Raw genomic sequence first — 7990 nt, 5'->3', positions numbered from 1 at the left:
ATTACATCTGCCAAGATCCTATGTCTAAATAAGTTTACATTCATAGGTACTGGACATTAGGACTTGAACACATCTTTTTGGGGGACACAATTCAATCCATGATATTCACCTACTCAAATGAGTACATGAAAACTATCACAGCCTTTCAGTTTTCATTGCTTTCTAAGCAGACAATTTTCACTTCGGTATCATTCAACAATCATTCACCTCAGTAAAAGGCAAGCTCTGATTTAGAATGTTTTGCTATAGTATAGTGAAGTCAAAATTTTAGTGTACTGGAGGCAGAAAAATTAGGGTTTCCATCTCAATTTCCTATTTACCATTCTAAGGACCATCAAATGTAAACCATATGTCAATTGAGTTAAATTTGGCGTGAACCTCAATTCCATCCTCTGTAAAAAAAAAAAAAAAAAAAAGGTCCAAAGCCCTCCCCGTAATATTTAGTTGATTCTTAGCTGTTTGGTTCCTCAGTTTTCTCTCTAACTTCTCATCCATGCTTCAAGTTCGTTCCTTTAGTGCCACTCACAACAACCTGGCGGCTGTCAGAAAAAATTGTGAAAGACTCTGAAATGGGTAAAGAGATCACTTCATGTCATGTCTTCATGTCTTTGAGCTATTTTGCAACTTCGCAAGTTGCAGAAAAATGATAGTAATGCAAATAGTTCCTGTCCATTGAAACACAAATGCGTTTTGAACAGTGGAGGTGCAATTGATTTCTTCCTCTTCTCTGGAAGAAGCCATGTTTGCATCAATTCATAAAATAATTTCATCGTTCCTGGATGCTTTTATAAGTGGGTGTGTTTCTTTTTTTTTTAATTTTTCGTAACATTTTATTTGTTCTTTCATTACTTAGTAGGTGATAGAATTTTTGATACAAGTTCATTTTTTGTACAAGAGTCATGATTTTACCTCTTAAAATATTATCATTTAACAAAGTCCAGTACATCCACTTCTAAATAAAGTATATTTACCTGAAGCATTTCAATGATTGAATAAGTTTTTTAAAACCTGGGTAGGAGAAGGGAATCACAGGGAAAGACCTGTGTCTTTCTTTATGCCTCCAGATCTTTCTTGCATTCTCTCCTCCTGGCTCCCTTAACTAAAAATATTCTTCCACCGTCTATACAGAATTCCATTCATATTCATGTTCTAAATGTTTAGTAACTACTCCAAAGGGTCTTAACAAATTATATTCTCAACGAAAATAGGTCTCTTCCTGCAAGAATTTATACTGCTTGATTAAAACATAAATTTTCTTCTTTCCATTATGGAAGGTTTTACAAACTTTCCAAGCTTTAGTCACTCCATAAGCCAAATAGGGCTTATAATGGCGATCTCACAGGAGTACAGACATTTAAACATGATAATATGTGTACCTAGCACAAAAGCAAAGGGGGGAGTTGCAATAAATTTCAGTGGAACCTGAAATTCTTTTGATAAAGTACAGTCAGAATATAGACTTTGTTTAAAGATTAAAGTTACAATTTTTTTAAGATCTTGGAAGTTGACCATTCTTTATTTGTTGTTGTTTTTCAGGTCAATCAAAAGACAAGTTCTATATCCATCCTCAACCCTCAACAGGAACTGTTCCCAAAAAGAACTCTTTTTCTCCGACTCTCACACACACAAATCACATCTGCCAACCAACAGTGTACAGTTTCCGTCTGATTCTCTGCTGGTTATGCTGTTATGAAAGAGAAATAATCCCTCTTTCCATGTCTCACTGTGAACCTGAGGCTTACTTTTTTCCCATTAAACTCAAGAGACTTCCGTAGAGAGTAGGGAGCGACGAGGGGGAGGAGCATTAAGGACCTCATAAGTGAGTAACTTTACAGGTACTCGTATTAAGACCTCCTGTGTTGTCAGCCAGAGGAATTAGTGACCTAACAGCATGTATTAAGTTGTGAATAATTGATTATATGTTTATTGTTACTGTTATCTTCTTTTAATGCCCGGATCAGAACACAAGAACACAGTGGTAGGAATTTACAGACACCAGCACAGATGCTAGAGAATATTTATGGGACACAGATGTCTTCCAAGCACCATTTACATCCCTCCCCTGTGTGGCCACGATTGCAGTCAATGTGCTCTGGAAAATCAAACCCAACAAGGTAACTCCCCTTTCAGGTTGATGAAGGAGGGAAAAGTATTTAGAGGGCAGGAAAGAAGATAGGGAGATTCTGGCAGAAAGGACCGAAGTCAGAAATCAGAGGACCCATGAGTGGAGGGGAACTGCATTATACCCAGTGGCAATGCCCCAGAAAAGGGATAGATCTTCACCTAGTGTTTATATAGAAATGGGGTTAGAGATGTCACGGAACCAACAGCTTTTCCAAAGCAAAAGACATCATCTATCTGGGCTTCAACAGTGGAATTCTGAGCAGAGCCCAATGTAGACCAAATGACTGAAAAAGCCCGCCCCCTACTGCCAGCCCTAGTGTACTGAGAAGGCCTATGGGATCTGTGTAAGTTCCAGGTGGAAGAACGATACCCCGGTGTTCACATGGGATTGAATTTCCCACCAGCAGAGTAAGATACATGCTTAGAATTGCGTTTAAACTGTAATGTGCTGTAACAAAAAGACCCCAAATGGGGTGACTTATCTAAGGTAAAAGTTTACTTCTCTCTCAAGTAGAAGCCAGAGGACATTATCCTAGAGCTGCCAAATCGCCCTTTCTCCATGACTCCCCAAATCCTTGATTACATGATCAAAGCAGACTCCTTTCATGCCGATGCGCCAACAAGCCAAATGAGCATACAGTGTTGTCTTGAAGCACCTGACGAAGTAGTGTCCTGCATTTTCCGGTATTTTCCAGTTGGCCTGAACTTCTTGCAGGGACTGCCTCACTGTACAGAAGATGAAGATTATGTCTTCTAGCTGAAGATCACGTGCTGAGCAGATTCTAAAGAGTAATGGCTATTTCTCAAAGGAGTCAATGGAAAATTAAAGTTTAGCTAACACAACAAATACATGTGATAGTTCTTGCATATCTGAATCTAAGTAGTAACCTGTACAGGTAAATAAGAGAACAGCGATATACACGAGATGCTGTATTTTTAAAGCACAACCTCTTCAAGGTATTATTCTTCATGCTGTTTTATAATTTCATGAAAAAGAGGCCGAGGCTGAGTATCCCAGAGCATGGCCATCATAGAGATAGCACAGATACCAATGTGTCCCTGATATTTCTAAGAAATCGGGGATGAAAATGGTAAAGAAGTACAGAACTCATCTTGAGTAGAAAGCAGATCAATCATACCTTGGAGCAAACATGTGCAAAACACTTTTACAGGCTTTCTTACAAAACTGCAGAGCAGATCAGTTTGGAGTCTCTCACCAAATCTCACAGAAACACAGATGACATCAGGTTTGTAGAATGTATTTACATACACATTAAAGAAATGTGTGGTGTGTCATATATGCACGTTGTCAAAAGGAGATGCCTGTCCAAGTATCCAAGTTCCCAGCTCAAGGAGCTATATGTTTTTATGAAACTAGAAAATCTGTGGATTTTCACCATGATGTTTTTGGGGAGTCCTGGCCTCTCAGGGTCTTTCCTTGTAGCCATGTCATTATTTCTTATACTACCTCTGTCTGTATATCTACTTGTTTATCTGACTACTTCTCTCTGCATCTGTTTCTATGTCTCGATCTATCTCTCTGTCTCTGCCCCCTGCCCCTGCCCTTTCCCTTTGTTGAATCATTTCTCTGCCTGTCAGATACCCACACATTAGCTCAAGATCTAATTCTGAATACAATGATTTGATGTTGAGCTAAATACAGGCACCTTCTCTCTCTTCAATCAACTCAGTGTGGAGTTCCCTTCTTTCCTTCATCTTAATCTTCATTTTTCAAATGCCAGTATGATCATCAGAAATCCTTTTTCTGCCCAACTATAAAATAATTGAAATTGCTTTTCCATTTACAGGACAAGTTTCCCACAGAACTAACACGAACTTCACAGTGAATTTCTCTGTTCCCTAAATAACAACTACATATTTTCACTTCCAAAAAAGCAACCGCTTTTATGTAATGTGTCTTTATTTTATGAAACTGACATCATCAAGATAGATCTCAAAAAAAAATTGTCTTCTTTGATGTACAACTAAAAGGGTGAGATCTTATATCGTTGTACAGTCTAGTCACAGAATTAAATATACATTATTATAGTAACGTAAGTGCCTCAAACGGAAGAAAAATGGGATGAGCTTAGAAACCAAAATTGACTTGTTCACTAAAGTCCTAAGCAGAGTCATAGTATGTCCCTGGGTCATAAAATGACCTGACGGGTTACTAAGGTCATTAGGGACATAATGACCATCAGGGTAATTTTCAGCAAGATCATCAGAAGAGGTTCGGTTTTCCAAAGAGTCGATCACATTTCCACTACATGCAAAACAGTTTTAACCAATTTAACTGGTTCTCCTCAAAGTGAAATTTGCCTTTTCTTTTTAAACTAGCTTGCCTCTTGACTATGAATAGGTCATCTAAGCCTCTGTTAACTCCCTGCTAACTGGAAGTCATGGGACCCATACTTCCTTGTGACCCATCCTATTAGGAAATATAGGACCAGAGATGAAAGGGCCTGAATAAATATATTGGCTTCCGGGGATGCTCATTTGATGAACAATGGAAACCAACTCGTTTATACATTGCAAAACAGAAACAGTGAAAATGATGAATTGGCACCAAATAGACAAAACTGCTTTCACATTTCAAGTCGATGTTTGCACATATTGTATGTGGCAACAGCTGGTTACCATCGGGAGCATTCTTGCAGTTTTGATTATGGATAATTCATTTATGTGACCTAACACCCAAAAGTGTCTTTATCTTCTCCCTTCTGTCAAATCTGAAAACTAGAGGTGACACTGGTAGTATGGTGGACAGAGAAAAAATGTGAGGGGCACATGTATGTCCATCATCAAATCTCCAGGGAGTCTGAGTGTCTACACATGCCTAACACTGTGTTAAATGGCTTAGAGAACAACAGAAACACATAAGACATTTTCCCAGCCATTCAGATGCTGACATATTAAAAACTGACAGATCATCATGATAGCCATTTCCTTAGTCTGGCCAACGTCAAATAATACATTTTTTCTCAGAGATGTTTTCAATACACACACACACATACACACATACTTTCTAACACAAACTTGTATTCTTAATGAATTCAATCACCCACCAAAGGAAGCAACCTAAATTTTTTCCAGTTACTGAATCGAGCATAGGATCTAGGAATAGAGAGATAAAAAACAAACGCTCCCCAAAAAGAAGAAAACCATCATATATTCAATCCCCTTAGTTTGACTACTTGATTATTTCTTAAAAGATATAAAAATATACAAAGGGTGCCAAAAAAATGTGTACACATTTTAAGAAAGGAAAAACTGTATTAAAATTGTAATACAATGAATGATGCTAGCATTCATTTGATTAACACCATTTTTTTTAGCAAACATCATGCTATCCATTGCTATGTAATTCAATTCAACTTTAGAAAAGTAATACATAGATATAACATCTCTTAAAATGTGTATACATTTTTTTTTTTTGGCACCCCTGGTGTTTATCACCAGGTTCTGGGCTTTACTGACAGGCTTAACAATTGAGCAGGAAGAGAGAGAAGTATGTGGTTAGGGAAGAGGTAAGTTAGGCAACAAAGCTGTCCTCAGTTAACCTCTGTCTTTCTACCTGATACCCACAAAAGAACAGTGACTGTTCAGCGTTACATTTACCACAGTGGAATATTAGGAAGCAAGTGGACAGATGGATTCCAGGAGCAGGGGCAGTGAGAAAAAGGAAGAGGGTTCATTTTTTTGAACTCTTAAGGAGAAGAAAACTGGAGCTGTGCAAGAGAGTCTGTAACAATGTTATTACTCAAGAAAATCAGACCCCAAAATGATTGATAACTGTGAAGTCTCCAGCTGAAGCTTAATCCCCTTAGAATCTACCATCCAACACTAGAATCACAAAAGGGTACTATTCCCTTTTCCTCAAAAATCGAACCCAGGGCATGGCACTAGGCATAGTGGGTAACAGCCACTGAGAGAAACATCCCAAAGGATAAAAAGACCTGGCTTTGTAACAATTACCATGAGAGATAAAGGAGACACAGACTGAAGGTACCAGTCCCTGAAGGAAGGGGCTCCTGATTTTTCAGAGAGCGACGAAACAAAAAAGAAAGCCTTCACAAATCTTAATCTGGGATTCTTGTGTCTAAAGTTACATTTTCCACGAAATAGTAAAGTAGGAATTTAAGGTGCCATTAAGAAAGGGAAAAACAAAAAACAAACAAACAACAACAACAAAAAAACACTGGGCACGTAATGGTTCCCTCTTTAGGAAATTGGGGAAGTGTTAGTTAAGTGATGCTATCCCATAAGACTGATGTGTCTGCTCAAGTCCACTTAGCATTAGCTCAAAGGGTGATTTCTGAACCTCCATAGCCAGAGAGACCACGCACACTCCAATGAAGAAAGAAAAGAATGTGAAATTTGGAAGGCGACTTTTTCAATCATCAAAGCTACCTCCTGGGGTAGAGTTTAGTCATCTTTTCACTAGATCGACAAGAATCTCACATAACTTTTTTTCCCCAAAATAGATTTTAATGTTATTTTAGACACAATGCACTTACTTGAATGAAAATAGCATTTAACTTCGGGTCAGCAAACTTGAGTCTAAAGTCACTATTCTACGCATATTATTGTTGGCCTTCGAGATAAACTTTATGAGATTGTCCCATGTTAACTTTACCACATGTTAACAGGTAAAATAATCATAATAATAAAATGGCTCACATTCCGTATCACTTTATACGTCCCACTTTTCAATGTGCCATTGTGCTTACACAGTGTATGTACATCATATTTAATTCCGTGGAGTAAGTAACATTATCACCCTCCTTTGACACATGAGGAAACAGGCACAGAGAGTTAAGTAATCTACTAACTAATTAATTAATCTAAGTTTAATTAATCTATCATTAAAGGCATGTAAATAATCAGTGGATTTGCCAGGATTGAACCCAAGTATGTCCGATCTCTCCAAGCCGTCCCCCTTGTCTGATCTGCTTATCTCACAGGTGTAAGGAGCCAACAAATGTAAACGATGAGCCAGTCATTCAAATATTAGATATTATCGTTAATATAAACAATGATAGAAAATAAAAATTCAAATACTCTATTCAAAGTAAGTATAGAGAAACAAAATGGCTGCATTTATGAGTACAGTGGACCAGGCTGTGGGCTTGATACACGGTCTACATTATTTGCCATCCTCAAAACCTGCTGGATTCTTCAGCACAATTTATTCAATACCAAATGCATGTAAGAGTCTGGAGTGGAAAGAAAAAGTCATAGGACTTCCCCTTTTGATAATGGTAAAGGGAGATATGAGGAAATGACATCAAAAACAACATCGTCCATCTGTCCTTTATGAGGTTAGTGCCAAGTTTTAAAGTCTATTTCTGAATGGCAACAAAGTAACCCAGTCACCATACTTGAGAAGTGATGCTATTACAGATGGCAAATGTGTTGTCACACGCTAGGAATAAAAATCTTTATTCATTTAAAGGCTTCTCTTCTCTAGACTGATCAACCTCCATTACGGAGACTTTCAGTTTTCTTCTCTGTATATTTCCAGAATGTTTTCCCATGTAGAGACCAAAGTCATGATTCGGACCATAGAACATTCTGAATTCCAAAAGAGGAGACCAAGTGCTCTACTAACGTTTTAATAAATAAACAGAGAGTTACCTTTACATCTGCAATTTCTACATCAAAATAAATGTATAAACTTGGTATTATTTTGATATATATATGTACACACACACACACACACACACACACACACACACACACACACAGCTCCTAGGGAAAGGGGCAGTGAGCTGAATAGTCACAAAGCTGTACAAAGCTAGAAAGTATTGGAGTCCAAAAGTCAGAACTGGGGAAATTTTGCTGAGCCTCCCAGGTGTTCAGT

The sequence above is a fragment of the Rhinolophus sinicus genome, chromosome 6, assembly GCF_057876585.1.
Source record: "Rhinolophus sinicus isolate RSI-liver-muscle chromosome 6, RSI-T2T, whole genome shotgun sequence".
Lineage (NCBI taxonomy): Eukaryota > Metazoa > Chordata > Mammalia > Chiroptera > Rhinolophidae > Rhinolophus > Rhinolophus sinicus.
This window is presented reverse-complemented; position numbering follows the sequence as displayed.